The sequence below is a fragment of the Carcharhinus amblyrhynchos genome, chromosome 5 (genome assembly GCF_965287045.1).
Source record: "Carcharhinus amblyrhynchos chromosome 5, sCarAmb.v2.hapA, whole genome shotgun sequence".
Lineage (NCBI taxonomy): Eukaryota > Metazoa > Chordata > Chondrichthyes > Carcharhiniformes > Carcharhinidae > Carcharhinus > Carcharhinus amblyrhynchos.
Genome location: NC_137328.1, coordinates 60,924,199 through 60,939,876, shown reverse-complemented (window position 1 = coordinate 60,939,876; position 15,678 = coordinate 60,924,199). Strand labels below are relative to the sequence as shown.

The window sequence follows — 15,678 nt, the reverse complement described above, 5'->3', positions numbered from 1 at the left end:
GAACTCTGCAATGGGGGGTGGTGATCAGTGAGGGGGTGGGGGAGTTGATGTCTGGTGGGATGGGGATGGGGTTGGGGGGGAGGGGAAAGTGACAGACCTCCCAGTATTTCACAGCACTAGGGACCCGAGTTCAATTCTTGGCTTGGGTGACTGTGCAGACTCTGCACGTTCTCCCTGTGTCTGCATGGATTTCCTCTGGTGCTCCAATTGCTTTCCACGGTCTCAAAGACATGCTGGTTAGATGCATTGGCCATGCTATGTTCTCTCTTGGTATACCCAAACAGGTGCCAGAGTGTGGTGACTAGGGTATTTTCACAGTAACTTCATTGCAGTATTAATATAAGTCTATTTGTGACACTAATAAATAAGCTTAAACTCACACAGCCAGCTTCCTGGTGAGCTGAGACACCCCCACACACGCACAAATACTCTGAACAATGATAGAGCAAAGCACATAATGATTATAACACAGAGGCCATCCATCAGATTCTCAAAGGAGCAATCCAGTTAGTCCAATTCCTCTGCCCCATCTCCATAGTCTTGTAAATTCATTTCCCTCAGTCACTGTCCATTTTCCTTTTAAAATAATTGTCTCTGTTTCTGCCAAGGTTATAGACAGTGTTCCATGTCATTTCTACGATTCCATTACCAAACCCTTAAATCAGTGTTGATTTGTCCTTGTACCATCAACTGTGAGATTTTTCTTTCTCTGTTGTACACCTGTTATAGTGGCCCCATTTACTGTACGATGTTAAAGAGGATGACATAAATGGGACAACAGAAAATGGAGACCTACTGTACTTATAAAGCCCAAGATCACTTATGTGATAGTAATTACTGTCAACAAATCCTGCCACCTTCAAACCTCTACACATATGAATCTGCAGATCTTTCTGTGCCATTAAGAGTATTGTTGCTAAGAGCATAAGAACGTAAGAAATAGGAGCAGGAGTAGGCCATCTAGCCCTTCGAGCTTGCCCCGCCATTCAATAAGATCATGGCTGATCTGAAGTGGCTCAGTTCCACTTTCCCGCTTTCTCCCCATAACCCTTAATTCCCTTGCCTACCAAAAACCTATCTACCCGTGTCTTAAATATATTTAGCGAGGTGGCCTCCACCACATCAACGGGCAGCGAATTCCAGAGATTCACCACCCTTTGAGTGAAGAATGTTCTTGAATGTTCAAGTGGGGCAATTCAAGCTGTTCTTGAATGTTCAATCCTGAAACACTAGTTTCATATGGTGTATTGTTTTGAATGTTAGTGAGAAACGTTTGCAGAACCAGTAAGAACTCAGACCTCTTTCATTAAACAAACAAATGAGATTTTTTTTGTGGAAGAAAGATAATAAAACACTGCAAAGAACTGTCTTAAGCTTTTGCAAAATAAGAGAAAGCACTTAGTCCCTCAGACTGAAAACCCAAAAGTGTATTTTTTCCATGCAGCTAAAAATCTGCTGAGATTCCTGTTTTTGCAAACAACAACCTATTGGTCAAATCTAGCTAGTGATTACCACACCATACAGTCTGAGTGACCAGTGCTTGGGTCTTTGGTTCAACAAAGAAGGCGTTCTTTTACACAAACAGGTTTCCCTTTAGCATTTCAAATTTCCTTAGGATAGCTCCATCCCTTACCTCTGCTTCTTCAACATCTCATCAATGTCTAAACTGCTTCCTGGCTCACAGCACTTTGACGAATTGTATCAGTTTTAAAAAAAAATACCCTGTTCCTATTTCCTTTTTCTTAAATGCTGCTCAAAAATGGTTTACAAAATACATGGCAATGTGATTTTAAATTTTCATTTTACACCATCCTCCCATTTTGTGATGCTATATTGCTTCTCCCAATGCCTTATGCCAAAATGCATCATCACATGCTTCCAGTATTAAATTCTATCTGCTGCTTTTCTGTTCAATATGCTAGTCTAGCATTGTCCCATTGTAGTCAGTTTGTGCCACGTCTCCAAGTTTGATATAATCAAATTTTGTTTGTATTCCAAGTTATTCATACATATCATTAAAAAGTAGTAGTTCTTATCCTGTCCCTTTTGAACATCACTGAATCCATCAGACTGAAAAAACAACTGTTGCTACTAACTGTTCTTCATTATTAAGTCAGTTATGGATTCAAGCTGATACTGACCCTTCACTTCAGACAGCTATGACCTTAACATAAGTCGTTGGGAAAATGTTAAAAGTCCATTATAAAAGGATATAATAGAGCATTTAGAAATACAGTCAAGTAGCACAGTGGTTAGTACTGCTGCCTCACAGCACCAGGGACTTGAGTTTGATTGCAGCTTGGGTGACTGTGGATTTTGTACATTCTCTTCATGTCTGCCTGTGTTTCCTTTAAGTGCTCCAGTTTCCTTCCACAGTCCAAAATGTGCTGGTTAGATGGATTGGCCATGCTAAATCTCTTAGTGTCCTATGATGCATAGGTTAGATGGATTAACTATGGTAAACGCGTGGGTAGGTCTGAGTAAATGCTGTTCGGAGAGTTGATGCAGACTTGATGGGGTAAAAGGCCTCCATTTGTCGTGTAGGGATTCTATGATTCTATAATCAAGTTAAGTCAGCGTGATTTCATAAAGGGGAAACCATGCCTGACAAATTTGAGAATTCTTTGAGGTGGTAATGAGCAGGATAGATAAAGAGTAACCATTTAGATGTTTTAAAAAAAAGGGTTTCCAAAAAGCGTTTGATACGGTACCACACAAAAGGTTACTTAAGATCAGAGCTGTTGGGATAGTATATTAGCATGGATAGCAGATTGACTATCTGATAGAAAACTGAACTATGACAAGGGCATTTTCAGGATGGCACCCTGTGACTAGTGGAGTGCCACAGGGATCAGTTTAGTTACAATATATAGTTCTAATATATATTTAGATATAATATAGTTATAACATATATTAATGACTTGGATGAGAGACGTGAATGTACTATTGCCAAGTTTGTGGGTGAAGCTTGTGACAGTCATTATTTTCCCAGAAACATGAGATGTCCTGAAGTTCCCACATAACAAAGGGATTGCAGGCAACAGATTTCTACTTGCCCATCCGTGATCTTAAAGAAGAAAAACATATCACAGCAAGGCTGAACTGTTTGCACTCTTGCTGAAGATGGTTGCAATTTGATCCATATTTGCTTTCTCCAGAGTTCCCACCACCACAGATCCATTCTTGATCAATTTGAGATCAAGAAGTAGCTTAATGCACTGAATACAGTAAAAGCTATGGATCTTGATAGCATTGAAACAATAATTCAGAAGACTTGTGCTACAAAACTGGCCATTCCCCTAGCCAAGTTGGTGCCAGTAAAGCTACAATAATGGCACCCATTCGCCAATTTAGAAAATTTGCTTGGGTATGACCTGTCCACAAAAAACAGAACAAATTGAACCTGACCAATTGCCGTCTAATCATCACCCAACTGCTGGAAAGTATTGATGACCAGTGCTCAGCACAGTCACCTGTTTGATTGATCCCCTATCCATGATCTTAAATGATTGCTCCCTCCACCATTGATGATCCATGACTGCTCTGTATATCACCTACAAGATGTGCTGCAGCAATTTTCCAAGATTCCTTCAACCGCGGTTCTCCAAGTCTGTAACCTTTACTACCTTGTAGAACAAGGGTAGCAAATGCAAGTTCCCTTGTCAGTCATTAGCTATCTTGATTTGGAAATATTTCACCATTCCTTCACTCGGTGAAAATCCTGGAACACCCTTCTGAACAGCGCTGTGGAATATCTTCACAGCACAAACTGCAATGATTCTAGATGGTGGTTCACCACCAATTTCTTGAGGGCAGTTAAGAATGGGCAATAATACTGGCTCTGCCAGTGATGTGCTTATCCCACAAACAAGAAAATGTAACTGTAAATGTCCTACATGCTCCACCACAGTGGCCAACTGCTTCTTAAACGGTTACAGAATTTGGACATCCACTCACCTACTTTGGAAATGCATTCTATATTGAAAGTCCACTGGGGTGCAATTTGTGCTCTTTGTACAGAGCTTTGTGCAATGAAAGCACATTTTGAGGAATTTGAATGTAGATGGTGTTTACCCCCATGCTCAAATTTACTGAAATGCATTTTCCTTGTTTTCCTTGTCAATTTTCTAAACTCCATACCAGTTTCGAAAATTGAGCCCTTGAGATGAAGGAGGATTTCCTTTGTTCTAAAATTGAGATTTGATTTTAAAATGTACCTTTGTTTCCCATGTGTCTCCCTCCCTTACATATTTGACAGCACACCCTGACTTGGCACTTGAGGTGTTGTCTAACCAGAACAGCAACTCTAGCTTATTCTGCTGTTGCAACAGTATCGCTCAGCACTGTTTGCTTGGTTGATTACTATTCTGCAGGATTAGACTGTTGAACATTGCAGTTGCATACTGTGGTAAAATTATAAATAAGACTCATTTAAAAAAAAAAGGAATAAAGGTGATGAATTTTAGTTTCAAGCCCTGGTAGTTCTGCAAGTACAAATGATGCATTCACAGCTCCAAATCTTAAGTGGCTGTCTTGAAGTCATAAGTCAGCAATTATGTATGCCCCAGCAAGTTCCTTGGACGAAAACAAAACATTTTCTAAAAGCTGAATTTTTGGGGGGGGGCGGGGGGCGGCAATGATTATTCTGCCAATCTGTGAGGAAGCAGTTTTGCAAGTTGAAATTTAGTGCAGCAAAGCAAAATAGTGAGATAGCAGTGAAGTTACTCGTGGAGGAGAGGAGTGGGGATGCCGGTTGGTAAACCTTGAATTTAGATGGATCTTCTTTGGCCTGTATGTAACTCTGAATAAAATGATTATTTTTTTGCAGTGTTTATCAGGGTTGCAATAGAACTGAATGTTATGAAAGTCTGTGAAAGCAAAATCTAACGTGTACTCATTTGACACCATCAGTTAGAATTTTGCAGATATTTCCTACATGTCTGCATTCACAGATAAATATTAGCAAGTGACAGTCTGTAGCTCTCCATTACCACTCCAGTTGTTGTCCTGCTTTAAGCTGTAGCCGTTTTAAAATGTTGTACTTCTTCATCAGTTGTGGGTGACGTTGACAAGTGTAGCAATATTATCCATCCTTGATTGATTTTGAAGATGGTAATGAATTGCGCAGGTGGTCCTAGCAAGCTGTTGGGAAGGTAGTTCCAGAAATTTGTCTCAGTGACAGCAAAGGGATTTCCAAGTGAAGATTTTTATATTTACACTGTTTATCACTCTTTATGCACTTCTATAGGCACTTAGTTTGAAAGGTCATGCTACAAGCATGTACCTCCTCACCATTGATCATAGTTGCAGTTTTTTCCTTTATTGAGGTACAGCAATATTAAAAACATTTATATATTTTCATGGGAATGGGCATTGCTGGCAAGGCCAGTGTTAATGAAACATCTCCAGTTGTCCTTGAGAAGCTGTTGATGGGTCACCCTCTTTGAACCACCGTAGTCCATCTGGTGTGGGTATTCCCACAGTGTTAGGAAGTGAGTTCCAAGATTTTGATCCAGCAACAAAGGGGCAGTAATAGTTCAGCACTTTGTGTGGCTTCGAGGGGAATCTGCTGGCAGTGGTGTTCCTGTGCATTTGCTGTTTTTGGCCTTCTGGGAGGTAGAGGTCACAGGTTTGGAATGTGCTGTTGAATGAAAGGTGACTTACTGCAGTGCACCTTGTATGATGGATGGTGTGCTGATCAGTCTTTGTCCTGGTTGGTGAAGCTTCCTGAGTGTTATTGCAGTTGTCTTCATTCAGGCAAGTGGAGAGTATTTCATCACACCTCGGACTTGTGCTTTGGAGATGCTACTCGGGCTTTGAGGAGTCAGGAGATGAGTTACTCGCCTCAGGATTCCCAGTCTTTGACCAAAACTGTTTGAAAATTAACTAATAGGTTTAACAGCCAGAATACAGCTTGATCCAAATATGGAAAAATAAAAGGTGAACTAGAAGAGAGAGTGGCTGCCCCTGGCATCAAGGCAATGACAGGGTAGTTACAGTACTTGCAGACTGGTCAGAAACTGAACTAAAATGGTAAACTTCCATGTTGTTTATAGTGGGTAATTTGGTGATGGTAATGCCATTGAATTTTGAGGGGAGATGGTTGGGTTCTCTTTTGATTTAAGGGTAATTGCAAAGCGTGAACGGCACTTGCCATTTATCCAGATGTTGCTGCATAAGAACATGGACTGCTTCAGTATTTGCGGAATGGTGAATACTGCTGATCATTGTGCAAACATGCTTCTTCTGATCTTATGACGGGAAGGTCATTGATGAAGCGCTTGGAAGTTGGTTGGTCTTAGGATGCTGCATTGAGGAATTCCCACAGTAATGTCCTGTAGATGAGATGATTGGCCTTTGCCAACTACAATCATCTTCCATTGTGCTAGGTATGTCTCTAGCCAGTGGGGAGCTTTCCACTGATCCACGTGGCTTTGGTTTTGCTGGGACTCCATGATGCTGCACTCAGTCAAGTGCTGTCTTGATGCCAAAGGCAGTCACTCTCTCCTTTAGTTCAACTTATTTTATTTTTCCAAATTTGGATCAAGCTGTAATTTGGCTGCTAAAGGTAAATAATTTTCAAACAGTTTTGTTACTGATCAACTCAGTCTGTCACTAGGCAGAATTTAGTATAACCACTATCCCCCAGTCAGCATAAATTAAAGAAGGCATTTTCCAACCATCTTGTAAAGTTCCTCATTCGTTACCAGCTGTACTTAAACATCTTGGCTAGGGGCATGGATAGTTGTGGAGCATAGGATTTCAGTACTATTGCTGGGATGTTGTCAAAACCCATAGCCTTTGCAGTATTCAATGTTATCAGCCATTCCTTGATGCTGTGTGGAATGAATTGAATTAGCTGAAGGCTGGCATCTGTGATGCTGGGGATCTCCGGAAGAGGCTGAGATGAATCATCCACTCAGTACATCTGGCTAAAGATTTGTTGTAGTTTCTTTAACTTTGTTTTTCACTGATACACTGATCTTCTCCCATTATTGAGGTAATACTCATGATCCTCCTCCTCCTGTTATTTAATCATCCCCCACTATTCATAAATACTGATCTACAGAATTTTATGCTGATGTGTTGGTTGTGGGATTGTTTGGCTATCCAGAGCACGAGCTTTCAAAGCACTGCCCCTTCATCAGGTGAGTGCCTGATCCCCTGATGAAGGGACAGTGTTCTGAAAGCTCGTGCTACCAAATAAACCTGTTGGACTTTAATCTGGTGTTGTGAGACTACTTACTATGACTGCTTGAATGTGGCTAGTTTATAGTTTCCTGCTTGGAACTCAGTCTGCAAGAAGCTTCTTGCTGATTTTGCGAAAATGGTTTTCTCATCATATGACTTGACTTCCACATATTGTAATGCCTTTTTCCAAACAAATTGATGGTGCCTATATTGATTCCAATCTTCCTATGTTGTCGCTTGACACCTTGAGATTCACCAGGCCGGATTTGGATGAATGAAACTATCGTAATACAATGGATGGCTAATGGGATTCATTTGCACTTGTCTTAGACAAATTGGGTGCAATCGTACTGCCTCACCGTATCTGTCAATCTGTGTGATGAACTGGGAACATAGTGTGAGATGCCAAAAATCTGAGTGTCAGGCACAAATTGGATTGTTACCTTCCCGGCTCTGTTCACTGGTGAACGCGGTTTTGCACCCTTAGCATTAAAACACCTGGATCTCAACCATTAGTGAGTCCAGCGTGGCTGCTTTCTCCCTCCTGGGTGCTTCCCACCACACCGGTGAGGCAGCCTACCAGCACAAATCACTACCAGTGGAGACCAGGCACCATGGTGGGGGCAGGGGCATGGAGCTAGGGGAATTTGAGACCATTTGTGGTTGGCAATATGACTGGGCAGTGCCAGTAGGACAGCATAAGTGTGCTAAGAGAAGTGCCAAGGGGGTGGGTCTGTGATGAATGGGCTATGCACTCTGGGGAGGTCACAGATGCAGAGGGGATCTTGATAGTGGGAGCATGTTGGGCGTTTGTCAGAGGATCCATCTGGAGGGCACTGATGTCCTGATGCTGGCAAGCTATTGGTGTGTGATTGGGTTGGGGAGAGGTAACATTGCCCCTGATTTTGGGGGGGGAGAAAATGGAATTAAGGCTTGGATGGGGGGAGATCTCACTGGAAGATCTGAGCACCTTGTGGAATGGCACCCAAATGCTCTAAAACTAATTTCACTGGCTCTTTTTCTCAACTGTCAAGAAAAGTGACATTGTCGGAAGATTGCAGGGTAGAGCTTGCCGAAAAGACTGATATGGAGGATGCCTGCTTCGTTACCATTATGACATTCTAATTTTGGGGGGGAATATTCAGCCCATTGTGTTTCAATACTTTTGTCCATTGTGACACAAGCATTTTTCAATTTCCTCAAAAAGAGGACATCAGTACTTACTGACAATCATTTGTCAAATCTGTAAACAGATTTGTCTGCTAGATTCCTGTAACTGATATCTTAGGAAATATTGCAGCAAAGAGGATTGTAAAAACTGAATTCTTTGCAAGATATGATTTACCAAAAGAAATGTAGTTGGATCAAGGGTCAAATTTCATGTCTTAGCTGTCTATGGAAAGTCATGAGCAGCACAGCCTAGGGATAAAGCAGTTTAAGTTGTTAGGTACCACCCTGAATCGCAGGCTATTTTAGAGAGATGGCATCAATTTAAAGGCTACCTACCAGACTGAAATAGAGGAATTCCATTTTTGTTATTTGCTTATTGTTATTTGGGATTCCCCCATTGACTTGACAGGATTAGTCCTTTACAGTTAGTCTATGGCCTTGAAGTAAAAGGACCACTCAATCAAACTATTGCAAAAAGAAATTGTTTAATGCTAAACTACTCTTCTGGATTATCTGACAAAATTCAGAGAAAGGTTGAGCAGAGTACGTGAGTTAGCTCAGGAGTATTTAAAGTTATCACTGCAGATGATGAAGGCAGATGGAGATGAGGAAGCAAAAACTCAGTTCAGGACTGGGGATGAGATGTTAATCTTGCCAGTGTTAGAGGAACCATTAAAGGCACTAGCCAATTGAGAAGAAACTAAGTGAAGCAAATTACTTGATAATTACTCCAGATAAAAGGAGGACAGAGGGTGTGCCATGTAAATATGCTTCAGAAGTATTTTGTCAAGAAAGATAAGAAAGTAATAATTGTGATGGTTAAGAAAAAGGAGGTAAAACTGGAAGATTCTGCAATTGACTTTCCTTGAATTAAATTGGACAACGAAAAAGCGCTTAAGAATGTAATTGTAATATTGAGTTACCTTCCAAACATGTATCAGCATGATTTGAAAGAGCTATTGCAGTCATAGAAAATTATTTGTGAGAATAAGCTGGGACAAACAAACTTGGCTATGCATGATGTAGATGTGGACGTTCAGTTTCTATAGAGCAACGTCTGTTAGATCAAATCCTGTAACAGTAGCCCAAGTACAAAATTAATTTGCTTCAAAACAACATAAGAGTCCAGTTACAGTAACTGGCGTTCACCTATTGGGTGGGTTTTTATGGCCTCACTTGTCCCGCCCGAGGTGAATGGACCTTCCCATTTTCTGTCCTGCAAGCTTTGATTCCCGTGGTGGGCGGGTCAGTAAAATTCCAGCCATTATGATGGTACTGAAACCAGATGGAACATGTTACTTATTGAAAAGTGGAACCAAAACCGGATGGAACATTTTTGCTTATTGAAAAGTGAACTCCGTGACAAAAGCAGATTCATATTCTATTCCATGTTTGGAATGTTATCACAAAAGTAGGACAATACAAAAATTGACTTACTGAGAGGATTTTGACAAATGCATGCATTGGAAAGGATGAGAGAGAAATTTGTTTTTGTGACAGCTTTTTTTCAGCTTAAGTCATTTGGTATGAAGAATGCATCAGCAACCTTGTAAAGACTGACAAAGTTACCACAGGGTTAAGTAATTGTACTGTTTACATTGATCACCTGTTGACTTTCAGTTATAATCAGAGGATCATTTACAACATCTAAAATAGTTTCTTGCAGTTGATCCAAGTTAAATGGTAAATTTGGCTATGTTTACTACTAATTGGATATTGATACGAGAACATGTGGATTTTGGTAACAATACCACACAAGATGTTGCAGAAATTAAAAGACAATGGAATATTTTTCACAGAAGCTGAATATATTCCAATCTCAAGAAAAACTTTAAGTCTGGTGCTAGTGTTGCAACATTTAAGTTTATGTTGTAAGCGATTGTTTTCACAGACCACACTACTTTAAAATTTCTAGAAAAGTTTTGAAACTAAAATGTGCCACTGTTCAGATAGCATTTATTATTGCACCTGTTTAATTTACAGATTATAGATGTGGCTGAATGTTAAATCTAATGAATTTGAATTTTTAAAGAAGATTGGACATTTGAACCTGGGAAATGGACTGAAATGAGTTCCAATGCAACAGACTTGTCTGTTGTGTTAATGCATGCATCTTATAGTGTAACAATCCAGTGTACATAGATGAGTATAGTATGTAGTGCGAAATGGTTGAGAAAATCAAATTGCCTTTTAGAATTCTGACATCTGACTTTTTTGTTAGGATAGAAGTGTGACAAAATTATCACCCCGCCTGTCACGAGAATCAGACCAGGTGAGGAGCGAACCATGGAAAGCTCCGTTGACCTGAGGTGGGATTTTCCGGTCTCGGGGCGAGTGAGGCCGGAAAATCCTGTCCTTTATGTTTTTCAATATTATCCCAATATCATTGTGGTAAATTGTTTTTTGTGTAATGGGTGGCGATGAGAAGGACTAAGGAAATTTGCATTAGGGGCATAAGGAAGGTGACTCGAAATTTAACCATTGTATTTCAAAAGAAAAATGTACAATTGTTTTTGAATAAAGCAAAGTATAATGTTTATTTTTACCCAAAAGTAATGACTACTAAATATAACACATCTTGATTTTATTGTCACTGTATTGGTACACAGTGAAAAGTGTTGTTTTTTGCGTGCTATACAACCAAAGCATACTGCTCATAGAGAAGGAAAGGAGAGGGTACAGAATGTAGTGCTATAATCATAGCTAGGCTGAAGAGAAAGATCAACTTAATGCAATGTAGGCCCATTCAAAAGTCTATGGCAGCAGGGAAGAAGCTGTTCTTGAGTTGGTTGGTACGTTCCTTCACACTTTTGTATCCTTTTCCCGATGGAAGAAGGTGGAAGAGAGTATGTCCGAGGTGCATGGTGTCGTTAATTATGTTGGCTGCTTTTCCGAGGCAGCAGGAATTGTAGACCGTGTCAATAGGCAGGAGGCTGGTTTGAGTGATGGACAACTGTTTGTAGTTTTTTGTAGCCTTGGGTAGAGCAGGAGCCGTACCAAGCTGTGATGTAACCACAAAAAATGCTTTTTATGGTGCATCTGTAAATGTTGGTGAGAGTCACAGCAGACATGCCAAATTTCCTTCATCCTCTGAGAAAGTAGGGGCATTGGTAGGCTTCCTTAACTATAGTGTCTGCATGGAGGAGCCAGGACAGGTGGTTGGTGATCAGGACATCTAAAAGCTTGAGGCTCTCGACCATTTCTACTTCATCCCATTGATGTAGACAGGGGCTCCGTTATGCTTCCAGAAATCAATGACTATCTCCTTCGTTGTGTTGACATTGAGGGAGAGATTATTGTCGTCACACCAGTTCACCAGAATCTCTCTCTCTTGTACTCCGTCTCATTGACACTTGAAAATCAAACTGGAGGGAAATTTGGCCACACAGCCATGGGTGCATAAGGAGAATAGTAAGTGGTTGTAGACACAGCCTTATGGGGCACCGTTGTTGAGGATGATCATGGAGGAGATGTGATTGCCTATCCTTATTGATGCGGTCTGTAGGTTAGGAAGCTCAGGATTCAATTGCAGAGGGAAAGGCTGATCCAGGCCATGTAGTTTGGAGATGGGTTTGTAGGAATAATGGTGTTGAAGGCTGAGCTGCAGTCGATGCATAGATGTCTTTGTTATCTTGGTTGAGTGCAAGGCCAGGGAGATGGCATCTGCTGTGGACCTTTTGCGGCAGTAGGTGAACTGGAGTGGATCCAGGCAGTCTGGGAGGCCAGAATTGAATCATGCCATGACTAACACATTTTGAAGCACTTCATAATGATAATCATTATGGCACACTGCTTGGCTTTTCTTTGGTACTGGAATGATGGTTGTCATCTTGAAGCAGATTATTGCAAAGAGAGATGTCTGTGAATACCCCTGCCAGTCCGTGCAAGATCTGAGTGCTTGTCCAGGTACCCCACCCACACTTTGTGGGTTGATCTTGGAGAAGGCTGCTCTGGCATCTACAATGATGGTGTTGGATACAGGTTCACATGAGGCTTCCAGGATGTAGGGCGTGCTCTCGCTGATCTCTTCCTTCAAAATGGGCAGAGAATTCATTGAGCTAATTGGGGAGGGGTGCATTTGTGCCAGCGATTTCACATGCTTTCATCTTGCAACCTTGTACGTCTTGCAGACCTTGCCAAAGTCGGCGGGGGTCTGTGGCTAGCCTGGGATTCTAGCTTGGTCCAGTACTGTCTTTTGCCATCTTTGGATCTCCTTCGATCATATCTGACTTGCCTATACAGGTCAGGGTCGTCTGACTTGGACGCCTCACGCCTAGACTACAGCAAGCAGGAAATATCCCTGTTCATCCATGGTTTCCAATTGGGAAATACAGATTTGCTTCTTTGGCAACAGTCTTGTATACATTTACTAATAAAGCCAGTTACTATCATGGCGTAATCATTCAGGCTAGTCAGAGTTTTTAAATACTGACCAATCTACTGATTCTAAGCAGTCCTCTATGTGTATGATCTGGGAATGGGAACTTTCAAAGGGATGCAAAAACAACAGATTTGTGTATTAAAAGAGACATTAAAGGCTATATACGTAGATGTTGTCATGGAGTCTTGTAGAGCATGTGTGCTGAAACAAATCTGGGAACAAAGCAGCTAGCAGCCACCTTCTGATACCCTGTAGCAATGTTGGATATTTTTGGTAATCTTACTGGAATTTTGTGGGGAATATCTGAGGCCTGTTGTCCAAAAGGATGTTTGAGTTTAACCAAGCAGAAATCCTCTGGGGAAATATTTGTAGAACTATTGTGAACCATATAAGTGTAGTCTTGTGTGTTTTTAATAATTGTTTAAATTTAATAGTTAAAATCTCCAAGAGTGGTTTATGATTTATGCTCCCTACTGCTGTGCAATATCTTCTCATTCTAAATTGCAAATCTTTGTCATTGCTATTTTGGATTTGGGCAGCTTGACGATTACCATCTGCTAGATCGTTATACCGGATCATAAGACCAGTGTAAAACAGAGTCCAGATGCTTGAAATACTAAAATCCTTTTGTATTGATCTATTCTCAAACAAAGGAATGTGTGAATTCCCCATATGTCTGTTAATGTTGTATTTGATTGATTACTTGAGACTTGCAACTGTGAGAAGCTCAAATGCCAAATGTCTCTCCATTTGCAATGGCCGTTTTGATAGTCTGTTTTGTTCAGTTTTGAAATATAGATGTACTAACTGGAAGTTCATGATATACTGGATCATGACACTTCTATGATATCTGTTCAAATCCATGTTATGTTACTTCATTGAATAACCATTTATTTTCCATATTGCATTAAATTTTGACCATATCTCAAAAGCATTTGACAAATATTTCTTGTAGCTTTCATCCAAGAACTCTCGTAGGCCTTAACCTTGAACGATCCAACACTAGATAAGTGTCCAGCTCACAACCTACTTCTGATTTTACTTATTGTAGGAAATGACAACAACATACATTGCCCCTCTTGGTGGGGGTGAGACACACCTTCATTCTTCCATTGGTCATGTGATTCAAACTCTTGAGAACATCAGAGGGTAATTATAGTCCAACAAATTACCGACATTTTTTTCACCATGGTCACTGCAATTCTCTACCACACCTCATTGTACTACATTATAGTGCTGAAACATGTCTGTTCAGGGACATTCAAATTCTGTAGTACCAAGTGACAGTATCTTGCATAATTTTTCAAATGTTTTATTCTTGTGTGAGGAGGTGCATGTTTTAATGTGTATCACAGGTGAGCAGACACTGCTCCACTGGAACACGTAGATGAAAGTAATATCAGTTTCCATTAGTAGTCTTGATTCTCATGTGCAGTTTGTCTTGAACTGTTCATCAACATTAGAATATTCAGCTGTTTACTGAAAGTATACTAATGTTTTCAGTCAGTACTAATGCAAAACAGGCATTAGCAGAAGTTGCTACATTGCATACAAAGCTGTTTGAAATACAAGCTGCTTCTAACATTCAAGTTTGATGGTTAATATAAACCTGTTAGAATTTCGTTCAACATTATGGAGTACGACATAGTTCTGGAAGAATACGTGATCTGGGCATTTTTTTTTAATGACATGTTCTGAGTTCAGTTTACTGTGGTTGCTGCAAATGTGCAGTTACTGTTTGTTGATGTTACAGAATAATCTACTCTAGCAGTGAGAGACTGTTGTGTGCTCTTTTTCATGGAGACGCGGCTCACTCCTGATTCACCAGACAATAAATGGAGGGCTTCAGTCCATTGAATGGACCGTGCAGCTGTCTCAGGCAAGGCTAAGGGAGGTGGGGTCTGTCTTCTAATCAATACCTCTTGGTGCTCAGACATAAAACAGTACCGAGTCTCTGCTCCTGAGACCTTGAATATCTGACGTTGAAATGCTGCCCTACTACCTACCATGGGAGTTAACCTGTTATTCTGACAGCAATTTACATCCTACCCCATGCAGACGTGAAGACCATGCTGGGCAAAATGTAAACCACGACAAATAGACTTGAGACGAAACATCCTGAGGACTTGTTTATTGTGGCTGAGGCAAAGCTCAAGAGTGTCCTATCAAGATAGTACCAATACACCTTGAGTCCCACCAGAGGCCCAAACATCCTCTGATCGCTGCTAGACAAACATCAAAAATGCCAACTGCTCTATCACTGTTCGCACTTTGACAAATCAGTCCTCTATGCTGTGCCCCTGCTCCCGGCCTACAAGCAAAAACTGAAGTAGAAGAATCTGAAAGTCATGCAATGTTGTTTTGAGGAATTGGGTGATCTCCTATGGGGTTTCAAGTCAGTGGACTAGTCAATATTTAAGAACTCGGTGACCAACCTGACTGAGTACGCCACTACAATAACAGACTTTGTTAGTAAGCGTGTAGAAGACTGTGTGCCAAAGAAGCAAATTTGTGTGTTTCCCAACCGGAAAGTATGGATGAACAGAGATATCCACTGCTTACTGAAGACCAGGTCTGAGCCATTCAAGTCAGATGACCCTGACCAATGCAAGAAATCCAGATACAATCTACGGAGAACCAAAGATGTCAAGAGACATAATCGTATCGGAGCAAGCTAGAATCCCACATGGACACCCACTGATTGTGGCAAAGTCTGCACGATATAACAGATGCATGTAGTATCACCGGCAATGATGCACCCCTGCCCAATGAGCTCGATGCATATGAGCTCAACGTATGCAATACCCATTTTGAGCAAGAGGTCAGCGAGGGGAAGTCTTCCGCCCTGGAAGCCTTGGCCGAACTGGTATCCGAGGTCAGCATCGCAGACATCAAGTCAACCCTGAAAATTAAGCCACTGAAAGTGACTGGCCTGG

General features: G+C 41.0%; 1 protein-coding gene across 4 annotated transcripts in view; it reads left to right on the top strand.

Moving 5' to 3' along the window:
- Nucleotides 1-15,678, top strand: part of vps13a (vacuolar protein sorting 13 homolog A) — a 405,759-nt gene that overhangs the window by 12,212 nt on the left and 377,869 nt on the right. The gene's annotated exons all lie outside the window — the stretch shown is intronic.